Source organism: Coregonus clupeaformis, unplaced genomic scaffold (assembly GCF_020615455.1).
Source record: "Coregonus clupeaformis isolate EN_2021a unplaced genomic scaffold, ASM2061545v1 scaf1566, whole genome shotgun sequence".
NCBI lineage: Eukaryota > Metazoa > Chordata > Actinopteri > Salmoniformes > Salmonidae > Coregonus > Coregonus clupeaformis.
The window spans coordinates 95,888-110,975 of record NW_025535020.1 but is presented as its reverse complement, the minus strand read 5'-3'; the positions used below and the strand labels follow the sequence as shown (position 1 = coordinate 110,975).

Genomic DNA, 15,088 nt, shown 5'->3' with positions numbered 1-15,088 from the left:
GAGTTCTTGTTTCCCTCGCTTCGGCCCTTACCAGCCTGAATACCCCGATCTAATCAGTCTCGGAAGCTAAGCAGAGTCGGGCCTAGTTAGTACTTGGATGGAGCCGCCTGGGAATACCAGGTGCTGTAAGCTTTTGTCCCAGTAGAGCGTGCTCTTGTGTCATGGAGCAACTGCCTTTTATTTATCACCTAATAATATCATGATTGTTGTTAGATGATAAGTTGTGTGCTGCCCTGCTGATCAAATCAAATCAAATAATAGACAGTCGTTTCCCTCAAGAAATATGAGCAGTACATGCGCCTTTGTTTTTAGTCTAGGAGACAGTCAATGTCTGTAGTCAATCTAACCTCACCACAATCCCTTCAATGTTTTACTTTGAATTAGTTAATTTAAGTTCCTTTTCTCGTTTAGATTCCCAGTTGACTTCGTTTGTCCCTGTTTTGACAGTTCCTCCTCAAAGTACCTTTTAATAGCAAAACAGCACAATTGGATGTTCATGTCTAACAATGTTTAAGCCTATCAGGTGACCATTTGTGAGGTCTAGGAAAAAATGTAAGACATTTAGATGTTAGAGATTGTAGTTACCCTTAAATGCAAGCATGCACCAGGAAGAGACCTTTGTTTGGATTTAGTAGGTGTTGCTGTAGAACAAATGGCAACTGGGTAATGCAAATGATCACGTATAATTCTGCCACATGCAGGCATACTACTTTGTAGTTAGCATTTACTTACCCAGAGGTTTTAAACTCCATTTCCTTCCCTACTGAAGAAGGTTATCATTAGCATCATCTTTGTGGCTACAAGTGTAGACATGCGCGCGCACACACACACATACACACAGACAGGGCATTCCTGTGCCCGTTTCAAGAAGTTCATGGAAATACAGTCACTGATGCATTTTGTTCATGTCTTATGATTACTTGGAGCAAGTGTCGTTTTCTAACAAGTTGAATGATTTGAATTTGATTTCTTTTAAGTTCGTAAATGTTTGAATGTTAATTGGTTTTATGTCTGGATTCCGTGATTCGGTCATAGCGCCTATTTTATAGGGCCCAGTCAAATGAACTTGTCATAAATCCAACATAGAGATGCACCCTCTTCCCCCAACAAGACTCAAATACCTTATGTTGGGTATGGCTTGAAGTTTAGGCTATTTCAGTTTTGTGTGCAGGTGGAGTACATTCTGTCCACACTTTCCCAGAGTGAGTGACACATTGACTTTATATAGTGTGCCAAGAGTTGTTTCCCTGGTTCCCAGGCGCCAACAGCCTGAGGTCGTCCGGTCTGGGTACGGTCTAGAACTAAGCAGGAGTCCGGGCCTGAATTAGTACTTGATGAACACTCAGAATACCAGGTGCTGTAAGTTTTGTCCCCAGTAGAGAGCGTGCTCTTGTGTCAATGGAGCAACTGCTTTTATTTATCTTTAATAATATCATGAGTTATTATTGGACTAAATGCAGTTTGTTGTGCTGCCTGATCAAATCAAATCAAATAATGGACCCATGCGTTTCCTCAAAATATAGGCAGTACATGCAGCCTTTGTTTTTAGTCTAGGAGACAGTCAATGTCTGCTTAGTCCGTGGGGCACTATACAATCCCTTCAAAATGTCTTTGCACAGTTACCGTTAATTCCCAAGTTCCTTTTCTCGTTTAGATTTCCCCGTTGACGTTTGTCCCTGTTTTGGCAGGTTTTAAGCTCTCAGGTACACACTGTGCTTAAAACAGCACAATTGGATGTTCTATGTCCACAACAATGTTTAAGCCTATCAGGTGACCATTTGTGAGGTCTGGGGAAAATGTAGAACATTTAGATGTTGGGGTGTAGTTACCCTTAAATGCAAAAACATGCTGCAGAAGAGACCTTTGTTTGGTTAGCGGTGTTTGGGAACGGCATAACTGGGTGATGCAAATGATCACGTATAATTCTGCCGTACAGGCACAGAGCTACTTTGTAGTTAACATTTTACTTGCGAGAAGGTTTGGGAAAGCCATTTCTTCCCTACCAGAAGAAGGTTATCATTAGCATCATGGCTGTGGCTGCACAAGAAGTGTAGACATCATGCCACACACATGCACACACAGACGGGGGCATTCCTGTGCGTTTCCAAGAAAGTTCATGAAATACGAATCACACAGTCATTTTGTTCATGTCTTGTGGGTGACTTGGGCAAATTGTCACGTTTCTAACAAGTTAGTGCGTTAGTTGATTTCTTACTAAGTTCAATAAATGTTTGAATGTGTTGAATTCGGTTTAATGTCTGGATTCCGTGATTAGGTCATAGCATAGCCTATTTTATAGGGCCCTAGTCAATAACTTGTCATAAATCAACATAGGATATGCCTCTTCCCCCAACAAGACTCAAATATATATATATATATATATATTGGAAGCAACAGAGTTGAGCTTCTTCAGTTTGTGTCTGAGTGGATCATTTCTATGCCTCAGGATGAGTGACACATTGACTTTATATAGTGTACAAGAGTTTGTTCCTCGTTTACGGCCCGCAACAGCCTGAATCAGTCCAGTCTCGTCCGATCTGGAAGCTAAGCAGGGTCGGGCCTGAATTAGTACTTGGATGGAGACCACCTGGGAATATGTGGGTGCTGTGGCTTTTGTGTCCCAGTAGGCGTGCTCTTGTGTCATGGAGCAACTGCTTTATTTATCACTAATAATATCATGGATTGTTATTGACTAAATACGGTTGTGTGCCTGCCTGATCAAATCAAATCAAATAATGGACAGTGCGTTTCCCTCAAAATATGGGCAATTACGCAGCCTTTGTTTTTTTAGTCCTAGGGAGACAGTCAATGTCTGTAGTCAGTAGGGCACTATGCAATCCTTCAATGTTTTGCTGATTCCGTTAATTCCCAAGTTCCCTTTTTACTCGTTTAGATTCCCATTGTGTCCCGTTGTCCTGTTTGGCAGTTTTCCTCTCAAAATACACCTTTTAATAGCAAAACCTTCAATTGGATGTTCTATGTCACAACAGTAACATCCCTATCAGGTGACACATTTGTGAGGTCTGGGGAAAATGTAAGACATTAGATGTTGGGTGTAGTTACCTTAAATGCAAGCATGCATGAAGAATTTTGTTTGGTTAAGCGGTGTTTGCTGTAGAGACAAATGGCAACTGAGTGATGCAAATGATCGCAGTTTAATTCTGCCATGCAGGCATAGGCTACTTTGTGGTTAACATTTGCACTTACGAGTTTGGGAAGGCATTAGCCCTACCAGGAAGAGGTTATCACATTATCATATGCTTGACTTACACAGAAGTGTGGACATGTATGCTTACCCCGCACACATGCACACAGACAGGGCATTCCTGTGCCCGTTTCAGAAAGTTCATGAAATACAATCACTGATGCATTTGTTCCATGTCTTATGATTGGCTTGGAGGCAAATGAATGGTTTCTAACAAGTTGAATAGATTTAGTTGATTTCTTACTAAGTTCCAATAAATGTTTGAATATTGTTGAATTTAGGTTTAATGTCTGGATTCCGTGATTTAGGTCATAGCATATTTTATGGGGCCTAGTCAATACTTGTGTAAATCAACATAGGATATCCCTCTTCCCCCACAAGACTCAAATATATATATATTGGAAATGTAAGCAGAGTTGAGATTCTTCAGTTTGTGTCACAAGGTGGATACGTTTCTGTGTCCCTTTCAGGAGTGAGTACACATTACTTTGCTGTAAAGCCATGCCAGAGTTGTTCCATAAACTTACGGCCATGCCAGCCTGAATCGTCCCGGTCTCGTCAGATCTCGGAAGCTAAGCAGGGGTCGGGCCTGGTTAGTACTTGGATGGGGGACCATGCTGGGAATACCAGGTGCTGTAAACTTTGTCCCCAGTAGGCGTGCTCTTATTCATGGAGCAACTGCTTTTTATTTATCACCCTAATAATATCATGGATTGTTATTGGACTAAATGCAGTTTGTGTACTGCCTGCCTAGTCAAATCAAATCAAATAATGGACAGTGCGTTTCCCTCAAAATATAGGCAGTATGCAGCCTTTGTTTTAGTCTGGAGACAGTCAATGTCTATGGTCAGTAGGGCACCTATACAATCCCTTCAATGTTTTCACTTACTGATTCCGTTCAATTCCCAAGTTCCCTTTCTCCGTTTAGATTCCATTTATTGATTTGTCCACAACATTGAGTTTAAGCTCTCAAAAAGTACACATTTTTAATAGCAAAACAGCACAATTGGATGTTCTATGTCCACAGCAATGTTTAAACTATCAGAGTGACCATTTTGTGAGTCTAGGAAAAATGTAAGACATTTAGATGTTGAGGTGTGAGTTACCTTAAGTGCAAGCATGCGCAGGAAGAGACCTTTGTTTGGTTAAAGCGGTGTTGCTGTAGAACAAATGGCAACTGGAGTGATGCAGAGTGATCACGTATAATTCTCCATGCAGCACTTAGGCTACTTTAGTTAACATTTATGAAGGTTTGGGAAAGCCATTCCTTCCCTACCAGAAGAAGGTTATCATTAGCATCATACTTCATGTTTACACAAAGTGTAGACATCTGTACCCTTTTACATGCACACAGACAGGGCATTTTCCTGTGCCGTTTCAGGAAGTTCATGGAAATGCAGATCACTGATGCATTTGTTCATGTCTTATGATTGACTTGGGCAGTAGATGGATTTTCTAACAAGTTGAATGAATTTAGTTGATTTCTTACTAAGTTCAATAAATGTTTGAATATTGTTGAATTTTAGGTTTAATGTCTGGATTCCGTGATTCGGTCCATGTGCCTATTTTATGGGCCCTAGTCCAATGAACTTGTCATAAATCCTTAGGATATGCCACCTTCCCCAACAAGACTCAAATATATATATATATATATATTGGAAGTAAGCAGGGTTGAAGCTGCTTCAGTTTGTGTCACAAAGTGGATACGTTTCTGTGTCCTTTCAGAGTAGGTACATTGGCTATATGTGTGCCAGGGTTGTTCCTAGAAACTGCAGCCCGCCAGCTGAATGCGCCCGATCTCTGCGTCCGATCTCGGGAAGCTAAGCAGGTCGAGGGCCTAGTTAGTACTTGGATGGGGACCGCCTGGGAATACCAGGTGCTGTAGCTTTTGTCCCGGTAGAGTGTGCTCTTGTGTCATGGAGCAACTGCTTTTGTTATCACCTAATAATATCATGATTGTTATTGACTAAATACAGTTGTGTGCTGCCCTGCTAGTCAAAATCAAATGGAAATAATGACAGTCGTTTCCCTCAAAATATGGGCAGTACATACGCCTTTGTTTAGTCTAGGAGACAGTCAATGTCTGTAGTCCATTAGGGCACTATGCAATCCCGCTTCAATGTTTTGCCTGATTCCGTTAATTCAAGTTCCTTTTCTCCATTTAGATTTCCCCGTTGACAGTTGTCCCTGTTTTGTGAGTTCGCTCTCAAAAGTACACCTTTTTAATAGGAACAGCACAATTGGATATTCTATGTCACAACAATGTTTAAACCTATCAGGTGACCATTTGAGGTCTGCAGGAAAATGTAAGACATTTTAGATGTTGGGGTGTGAATTCCCTTAAATGCAAGCATGCACAGGAAGAAGACCTTTGTTTGGTTAAAGCGGTGTTGCTGTAGAACCAAATGGCAACTGGGTGATGCAAATGATCCGTGTAATTCTGTGTAAGGCATAGGCTACTTTAGTTAACATTTGCTTGCGAAGGTTTTGGAAAGCCATTCCTTCCCTACAGAAGAAGGTTATCATTAGCATCATCGCTAGCGGCTACACAGAAGTGTGAACATGCAGCAGCGCACATATACACATGCACACAGACAGGGCATTCTGTGCCGTTTCAGAAAGTTCATGAAATCAATCTACAATTGCATTTTGTTCATGTTTTATGATTACTTGGGCAAATGGATGCGTTTTCTAACAAGTTGAATAGATTTAGTTGGTTCTTACTAAGTTCAATAAATGTTTGAATATTGTTGAATTTCGGTTTAATGTCTAGATTCCGTGATTGATCCGCCGCGCCTATTTTATAGGGCCTAGTCAATAGACTTGTCACCAAATCAACATGGGATATGCCCTCTTCCCCCCTCAACTTAAGACTCAAATATATATATATATATTGGAAATGTAAGCAGGGTTGAGCTTCTTCAGTTTGTGTCACAAAGTGGATCGTTTCTGTGTCCCTTTCAGGTGAGTGACACATTGACTTTATATAGTGTACAAGAGTTTGTTTCTAAACTACGGCCCTTACCAGCCTAGTCACACCGATCTCGTCCGATCTGCGGAAGCTAAGCAGGTTCGGGCCTGGTTAGTACTTGGATGAGGCCGCCTGGGAATACCAGGTGCTGTAGCTTTTGTCCCAGTGGCGTGCTCTTGTGTCATGGAGCAACTGCTTTTTATTTTATCACCCTAATAATATCATGGTTATTTATTGGACTAATGCAGTTTGTGTGCTGCCACTGCCTGATCAAATCAAATCAAATAATGGACAGTGCGTTTCCCTCAAAATGTAGGCAGTACATGCAGCCTTTGTTTTGAGTCTGAGACAGTCAATGTCTGTAGTCCGATAGGGCACTATACAATCCCTTCAATGTTTTGCCTGATTCCGTTAATTCCCAAGTTCCCTTTTCTCCGTTTTAGATTTCCGTTGACCGTTTGTCCTGTTTTGGCAGGTTTTCGCTCTCAAAGTACACCTTTTTAATAGCAAAACAGCACAATCGGATGTTCTATATCCACAACAATGTTTAAACCCCTATCAGGTGACCATTTGTGGTCTGGGAAAAATGTAAGACATTTAGATGTTGGGGTGTAGTTACCCTTAAATGTAAGCATGCACCAGGAAGAGACCTTGTTTGGTTAAAAGCGGTGTTGCTGTGAACAAATGGCAACTGGTGATGCAAATGATCACAGTATAATTCTGCCATGCAGGCATAAGAGCTACTATGTGATTAACATTTTACTTTAGAGGTTTTAGAAAGCCATTCCTTCCCCTACTGAAAGAAGGTTATGTATTAGCATCATAGCTATACTACACAAAGTGTGAACATCACCTGTAATACCACCACTTTACACATCAATCCATCAAATCAAATCATTTGTTTTATTGGTCTGTCACATGTAATACAACAGGTGCAGACATTACAGTGAAATGCTTACTTACACCTTAATAACCAATTTGCATTTATTTTAAAACAAAAAAGTAAAATACACCTGTATTTGAGAAAAAAGAGCAAGTAAAATAGAAGTACATTGAGAGCTTACTAGAATAAAGTACAGTAGGGAGGCTATATATACAGGGGGTTCCGTTGCATGGTCAATGTGGGGGCACAACTGTGAGTAGTTGATAATATGTACATGTGGGTAGAGTTAAAGTGACTATGCATAAATACTTAACAAGAGTAGCACGTAAAAGTATGGGGGTGGGGGGGGTGCCGATAGTCGGGTAGCGCGATTAGCTGTTCCAGAGTCTTATGCTTGGGTAGAAGCTGTTGAGATGTCTTTCGGACCTAGACTTGGCACTCCAGTACCCGCTTGCGTGCGTAGCAGAGAGAACAGTCTATGACTAGGGTGGCTGGAGTCTTTACATTTTAGAGGCCTTCCATCACGGCACACGCCTGGTATAGGGTCCTGGATGGCGAGGCGCTTTGCCCCCTGTGATGTACTGGGCAATCACTTTCCACCTCTGCAGTGCCCTTGCGGTCAGAGGTCAAGCAGTTGCCATACCAGGCGGTGATGCAACCAGTCAGGATGCTTTAGAGTGGTGCAGCTGTAAATTTTGAGGATCTAACCCATGCCAAATCTTTTTAGTCTCCTGAGGGGAATAGGCTTTGTCGTCCCTCTCGACTATCTTAATTGTGTTTGGACCATGATAGTTCGTTGGTGATGTGACACCAAAGACTTGAAGCTCTCAACCTGTTCCTGCAGCCCCGTCGATGAGAATGGGGCGTGCTCAGTCTTTCCTGTAGTCCTGACAATCATCTCCTTTGTCTTTGGTCACGTTGAGGGGGAGGTTGTTGTCCTGGCACCCCCACTGACCCGAGATCTCTGACCTCCCTCCCTATGGGCTGTCTCATGGTTGTGGGTGGTCAGGGGCCTACCACTGTTGTGTTGTCGGCAAACTTAATGATGGTGTTGGAGTCGTACCTGGCCATACAGTCATGGGTGAACAGAGAGTGAACAGTGAGAGTACAGGAGGGGACTGAGCACGCACCCTGAGGGGCCCCGTGTTGAGGATCAGTGTGGCAGATGTGTTGTTACCTACCCTTACCACCTGGGGGCGGCCCGTCAGGAAGTCCAGGATCCAGTTGCAGAGGGAGGTGTTTAGTCCCAGGATCCTTAGCTTAGTGATGAGCTTAGAGGGCACTATGGTGTTGAATGCTGAGCTGTAGTCAATGAATAGCATTCTCACGTAGGTGTTCCTCTTGTCCAGGTGGGAAAGGGCAGTGTGGAGTGCGATAGAGATTGCATCATCTGTGGATCTGTTGGGGCGGTATGCAAATTGGAGTGGGTCTAGGGTTTCTGGGATTATGCTGTTGATGTGAGCCATGACCAGTCTTTCAAAGCACTTCATGGCTACAGACGTCAGTGCCACGGGTCGGTAGTCATTTAGGCAGGTTATCTTAGAGTTCTTGGGCACGGGGACTATGGTGGTCTGCTTGAAACATGTTGGTATTACAGACTCGGTCAGGGACATGTTGAAAATGTCAGTGAAGACACTTGCCAGTTGGTCAGCACATGCTCGGAGTACACGCCCTGGTAATCCGTCTGACCCAGCGGCCTTGTGAATGTTGACTTGCTTAAAAGTCTTACTCACATCGGCTACGGAGAGCGTGATCACATAGTCGTCCGGAACAGCTGGTGCTCTCATGCATGCTTCAGTGTTGCTTGCCTCGAAGCGAGCATAGAAGTGGTTTAGCTCGTCTGGTAGGCTTGTGTCACTGGGCAGCTCGCGGCTGTGCTTCCCTTTGTAGCTTCCCTTTGTCTAGATCGCCCTTTCCTCCAACCGACACTCACCCCTCCTCTGTGTCAGCGTTGAACCCTCCATGTCTTCCTCTTAGCTAACAATAACTCTGGAAAATACACAACGTTGTAGTAAGTGGGTGTTGCTAACCAAATAATAATGCATCTCTTTACAATGTGCACACGTTTTCTTCCCAGCTACTTACAATTAATCAAGTGAGAATCCTGATCCAGATATGTTTAGGCAATAGGCCTATCTGAATTACTAGTAAAAAGTTGGCTACTGGAAAAGCGACCAAGTTCAAATGAATCGATTTTGGCTGTTCTTATCATTTCGTGAACAATATCCTTCATGACATCATCATTGTGATGCAAGGCGTTGCCATGGCAGATGAAAAAGCACAACACAGACTTTAAAAAGCAAACTTCAGGGTCTTTCTGTACCTTACTATTGAGCCTTATTCAACCCCCTCATGTAGCTCTACTCCATATTGGGCCTGGTTCTCACAAACCACACTAATCACTTCCATCATATCATTGAAAACACTGTGTTTTGGGTAGAAAATGACTCTATATCCATGCAGGACCTAACTTGTACAGTTTCATCTATTTTAAAAACCAAGGAGGTAAAAATGCCAGTCTTCTCTTTGAGTGCCCTTGAGTGCACCTCAATTTAAAGAGGTCTATCAATTCAACCATTTGAAATGGATGTCCATTCAATTAAGAACATATTATTCTTATTAGAAATGAATCAGCTACAAATTAGGTAGGCGTACTTGTTTTTTTACACAACCTACTCTTTTGGTACATATTTATTGAGATAATTGATTACAACATATGTTGGTGATTAACACAGAGAGAGGTTTTTTTCTGTCATCAATAGAATGCATTAGCCATTAGGCTGGCTCACTACAATTGTAACATGACATCTCAGGTGTCAGGATGAAGCATTTTCTCACAAAAAGAGGACTCAAGCAAACTATCTCTCTTCAACAGTTTCACTAGTCATGTTAGGTCTACTTAAATTGTCACATTCATACACAAGTAATTTGAAAATAAGTTATACTACTGAAACACATTCACAATAAGTTATATTACAACCTACCTCTGAAGTAAGCAGTGTGTTCTCTCACTAATGAAATAGGACATTAATAATCTGTCAGTGGTTAGTTGAATCAGTCTCTTTGGACTGTTCAGTTTGTCTGTGCAACAGGTAACCTTCCAGAATCGGAATCTTGTGATGTCACAATGGAGTCCCCATTGCCATGGTTACCCACAGCAGCTTTCATGTGTAATCAAATTCTGGCACAATTTAGTTTATTTATTTTTTGTACCTATGCAGCACAGTCATACCTAATATATACAATGAATCCATATAACCTAATTTTTTATTAAAATAAAATGCTGTAACGCATATTAAATGGTTGACCATTCAAACGACATGTGTTTTGCCTAATTAAAAGTCAATATGTTTTAGATATCATAACTAGCAGCCAGGCTTTGTTCGATCTCAGCCTACCACTAATGTCAATATTATTCATCATCATCATCATCATCATCAATAAAATACATAGGCTACTTTACTACAGTAAAACAAGTCTTCCATAGTTTATGCCACCTCAGTAACAAATTTCCTAAAAAGAAATGAGGGTTCAAGAAAACATCTCTCTTCAATGGCCTCAGCTATTAGCCATATGATCAACAAGGTCAAATGCAGTACTAAAATCAAGAAGCAGCTCATCCACAAGTTTATCTTGGTCAAGTGATCTGAGCCATTGATCGATTAAATCAACCAGAGCTGTTGCAGTTGAGTGATCCTTACGGTATCTTTACGGTACGCATGCTCGTAGAGGGATAAAATTAGCTGGATGTGTAATTATATAGGCCCAAAAAATGTAATTGAAGAGTAGGTGTCATTGATGTTTAGCATTTTAGTTTAATAAATTATTAAATAAGGAAATCAATATCAGCTGACTACAGAACAGTATTTGTAGACCTGCCAACAGCGCCCATTGTTTAAAAATATGTTTGAACATTTTCTTATCCATGTCTTTCCAGTTGATAGAACCAAACAGACAACCTTTGTTGCTCAAGAGCGTCACACATTCCTCCATTCATTCTCTATCATATTCCCCTCCATCATATTCCTCTATCATATTCCCTCTATCATATTCCCTCTATTATATTCCCTCTATTATATTCCTCTCCATCATATTCCACTCCATCATAATACTCGCTATCATATTACCTCTATCATGTTCCTCTTTATTTATACAGGGGAATCCCAATTGAGACCAGTGTCTCTTTTCAATGGTGCCCTGTGTTATATCAATTAACAATCCAAACAGCTTAAACAGATAAAATTACATACAGAGCAGAAAATATATAGAGCAAAATTATTAGACTTGAACACATACATTTCACAATGAACAGGTCTTGTATTTAACCAGTTGAGCTGACAACCATTTTTCACTGTTTCACTAGGGCTTTAGTCATCAATCTAGCAAGAGGGCAATATTTTATTAATGTAGTGGTCTCCCTCCCCCCAGGAAGCTATGACCTTTAGCTTTCACCTGGAATTGTTAATTTCTGTCTGAGAAAAAAAAAGACTTTTCAAACCATATGATCTAGTACACAAGAAAAGTATAATACAACATTCTTTACTACTTTGCCAAACATTTCATGACATTAGGGATAGTCAAAATCTGTAAAATTTGTGAATGTCTAAATTAACATTTGGGCCATTTAACCAGTGTGCATCCCGCCTATAGACAATGGGAGAAGGGCTATGTAAAGGTCTCGATTTTGTCGTTCTGAACAAATGTTTGACTTCCACACAAAATTACATCTTGACTTATTTTAGGTTTAAGGAAGTGTGTAGGTCGCATTCTTTATAGTAGAGCTATGAAAGTTATGTATTTAGCTCTGCCTGCTTGAGACAAATTCAGTGATTGCTTTGCCATGTCTGTGCTGTGAAACAGTCAAGCTGGATAAATGTTTTTCCTGGAATGCCCCTTTGACTTAACGTTGCAGTTAAGTGATATAAATGGATGTAATGATGCAGCCGACCACCAGAGGGAGGCAAATACAAGTTTATTCGACAGAGGACGTTTACGTGGTTCTAGGAAGGTCTGGATGGATGTCCTCTGAAATATAAAATGGTGGGAAATCAATCAAATAAGTCATGTAAACATTTACATATTTTTAAAATAAATTCTAGCGCCCGATTTCGGGGACCGTCAGCCTAAGAGGTTTTAAGTCTTAAAGTGATCTAATGAAACAAATCCTCTCTGTCACATTCCTCTCAATATATTCCCTCTATCATATTCCCCTCTACCCTAATCCCTCTATCATATTCCTCTCTATCATATTCCTCTCCACCCACTCCTCCTCCTTCCTCCTCTCCATCATATCAGTGCAGCCCCTCTCCATCCACTAGAGCAGGAAGTCTCTGGACTCAGTAAGGTCCAGCTCAGACTGAAGAAAGGCCGTTTTAAATGTCTTCTCCTTTAGCTGTTCCTCCAGCCTGGCAAGTACTATCTCCTTGTCAACCAAGCAACCTGATCTGGACTTTGAGATGATCTGACGTCTCTTTTGCTTGAGACATTTCTCTTTGCTGCTCATCTCTTGAGTATTCCAGCACACTAATGTCCATCTTGAAGTAGCATAAATCTGAGGCTACCTCTTTTTTCAGATCCTCATGTGCTTCTCTTATAGGTTTGAATGTGTGTCCTCTGTCGTCTCACCCATCTCTGCAGATCACAGAGATCAGCTTACTGTCCGTCTCACAGAACAGCTTCAGATGCTCTCCATGTTCACAACATTCATCTCTCTACTGTTTCCTCTCTCGGCTGTAGCTCTCTGTCTTTTAGCATCTTCGTCCAGTTTCAGCTGGTAGGCCACGTTCCTGATCAGTCTGTTGATCTGGAAGATTCTGTCTCTGACCAGAGCCCTGCCCACTTGACAGAGGTGGTGTCCAGCATTCAGCCTGTCTTGGAGGCATCTCTTGCAGAAGGTGTGCTGATAGCTTAGAGACACAGGCTCAGTGTAGATGTCTGTGCAGATGGAACAGCACAGGTGGTCTGCCAGGTCAGAGGAAGCTGTGGCCATAATGACTGTGCTCGTGCTCAGTGTGTGAGAGACAAAGAGGCAGTGTCCGAATACCCACATTAGTGTACTAAATAGTATATAAAAACATTTAGTTTTTTAGTATGTGAAATTTTGAAATTCTGCCTCGTTCACATGCTAGTCGGACCTAGGAAACTCTGAAATGTCCGACTTGTTGATTCGTTGAATGCGGCACGTGTATAACTACAACCAGTAAGCAAGTCTGAAATGTCCGGGTTTCCAAGTTCCGACTAGCACGTGAACGCTGCAATAGTACTAAGAATGTGTCATCTAATGCGCGATTGCATTGACTCCCGTCATTCGTTCATTTCGGTACAGCGCGTCAATTTATCTGACTATCAGCTGTTGCCAAACATGTGAGTCAGAAAATAAGAGTGAATTATCAAAGGCAAAATTAGTATGCAGTTTAAGTAAGTATCACGCTAGAATGGATATTCAGACACAGCCAGTAACAGGTCTGTCTTGGAAAATACATGTATCTTCTTGAAGTACACAGTCAAATTAACATTAGCTTTAAAGCCCTCATGAAGAACACTGACAGACTTCTTGTAAAGGTAGAGGCATGTGACTATCATAAAGCAAGACAGACTAAAGTTCAGTGTCAGTGAAAAATTTTCAGTGTGGGTGTAGGGAAAAAGCTAAAACACAAGTGAATAAAGGATGGGTTTTATTATCCATGCAGTATAAATAGGAAATGTCTAATAAACAAATTATTCCAACTAATTCTTTAGATTGGAGATGAATGCTTTAGTCTGATGCACACATTGAGGTCAGCAAGCACCAAATAAGTGTCCAGCTTGCTCTAGTGGTTATTACAAGTAACTACACATATCACACCACAACAGCTAACATAGGTTCTCACTCCCTCTCCTCCTCTCCTCCTCTCCCTCTTGTCTCCTCTGTTCTTCCTCTATTCCTCCTCCTCTCCTCCTCGCCCTCTCAGCGGCTCCAGCTGGATAGAGTGACGGCGAGGTGACCTCCTGCCTCTCTCACTGGAGGTCGGGAGAGGGGGAACAAAGAGGAAGATGAGGAGGTGGAGAGAAAGAGAGTAGGAATGGAAGAGGAGGTGGAGAGGGGTGAGAGGCAGAAAGCCTGGTCTAAGTATTGCTTTAAAGGGAAGAGAGGGGGAGGAGGAGAGAGCGCGAGAGATGGGGGAGCGGGAAAAAGAGGGCAGGAGGGGGAGGAGGGGGAGGGCATCTGTGTCCGACACACCATACTTACACCTGCAACAGGTAGACCAGGGGCGGGACCTGTAGGTGAGACTCATAACATGATAAGGGGGCAGGTGAAGAAGGGGTGGAGCTGGAGTCAAGGAGGGGAGGGTGTTCCTACGAGCCCCTGCCAGTGAGACGGGGAGCAGGGAGGAAGTCTGTCCACGTAGCATTTCTGGGTTATTGGGTCGCCTCCAATGAGATTAGATCCCCCTCTACAATGTAAAGCAGTTTGAGTACTGGGGGGTTCTCTGTATAAATCCAAGGTGAAACCTCCAGGGGTTAGCCTTCTCTAAGTGGAGAGTCTGCTCTGGGCTGCCTGCGAAAGGTGCTCCTCTGTGGGAAAGAGGAGAGAACAAGAGCCCCCAGGAGAGATCTCCTTATGGTAGTGATGGACAGATCAACTCTCCTTGTTATCTTTTACCTCTTCCTCTTCCTCTTGCTCGGCCTTCTCCCTCCTTTCCTTCTTACAGTCGTGATGGAGAGAACCCTTTTCTCCCTTTCCTCCTTCCTCTCCTCCCTCTTTCTCTTCCTCTACCTTTCTCTCCCTCCTTCCCTCTTGGTAAACCTTGTTTAGTCGAGCCAGATTGTGGATAGCTAGCCATGGTTTAGACCACTGTCGCTGTCTGGGTGGGGGATACAGGACTGGTCCACTGGACTCAGCTCACATGGGGAGAACCTGCTGCTGCTGCCACTCTCCCTCTTACCTGGGATGAGATCACGTTTGGAGGAAACCTGGCACCATCCCTACGGTGAAGCATGGTGGTGGCAGCATCATGCTCCGGGGAGGATTTTCAGGGACAGGGACTGG

The 15,088-nt window shown here is 42.4% G+C and overlaps 1 pseudogene; it reads left to right on the top strand.

Moving 5' to 3' along the window:
* Positions 1-3,726: 3,726 nt before the first annotated feature.
* Positions 3,727-3,847, top strand: LOC123487245 (annotated as a pseudogene).
* The last annotated feature ends 11,241 nt before the right edge of the window (positions 3,848-15,088 follow it).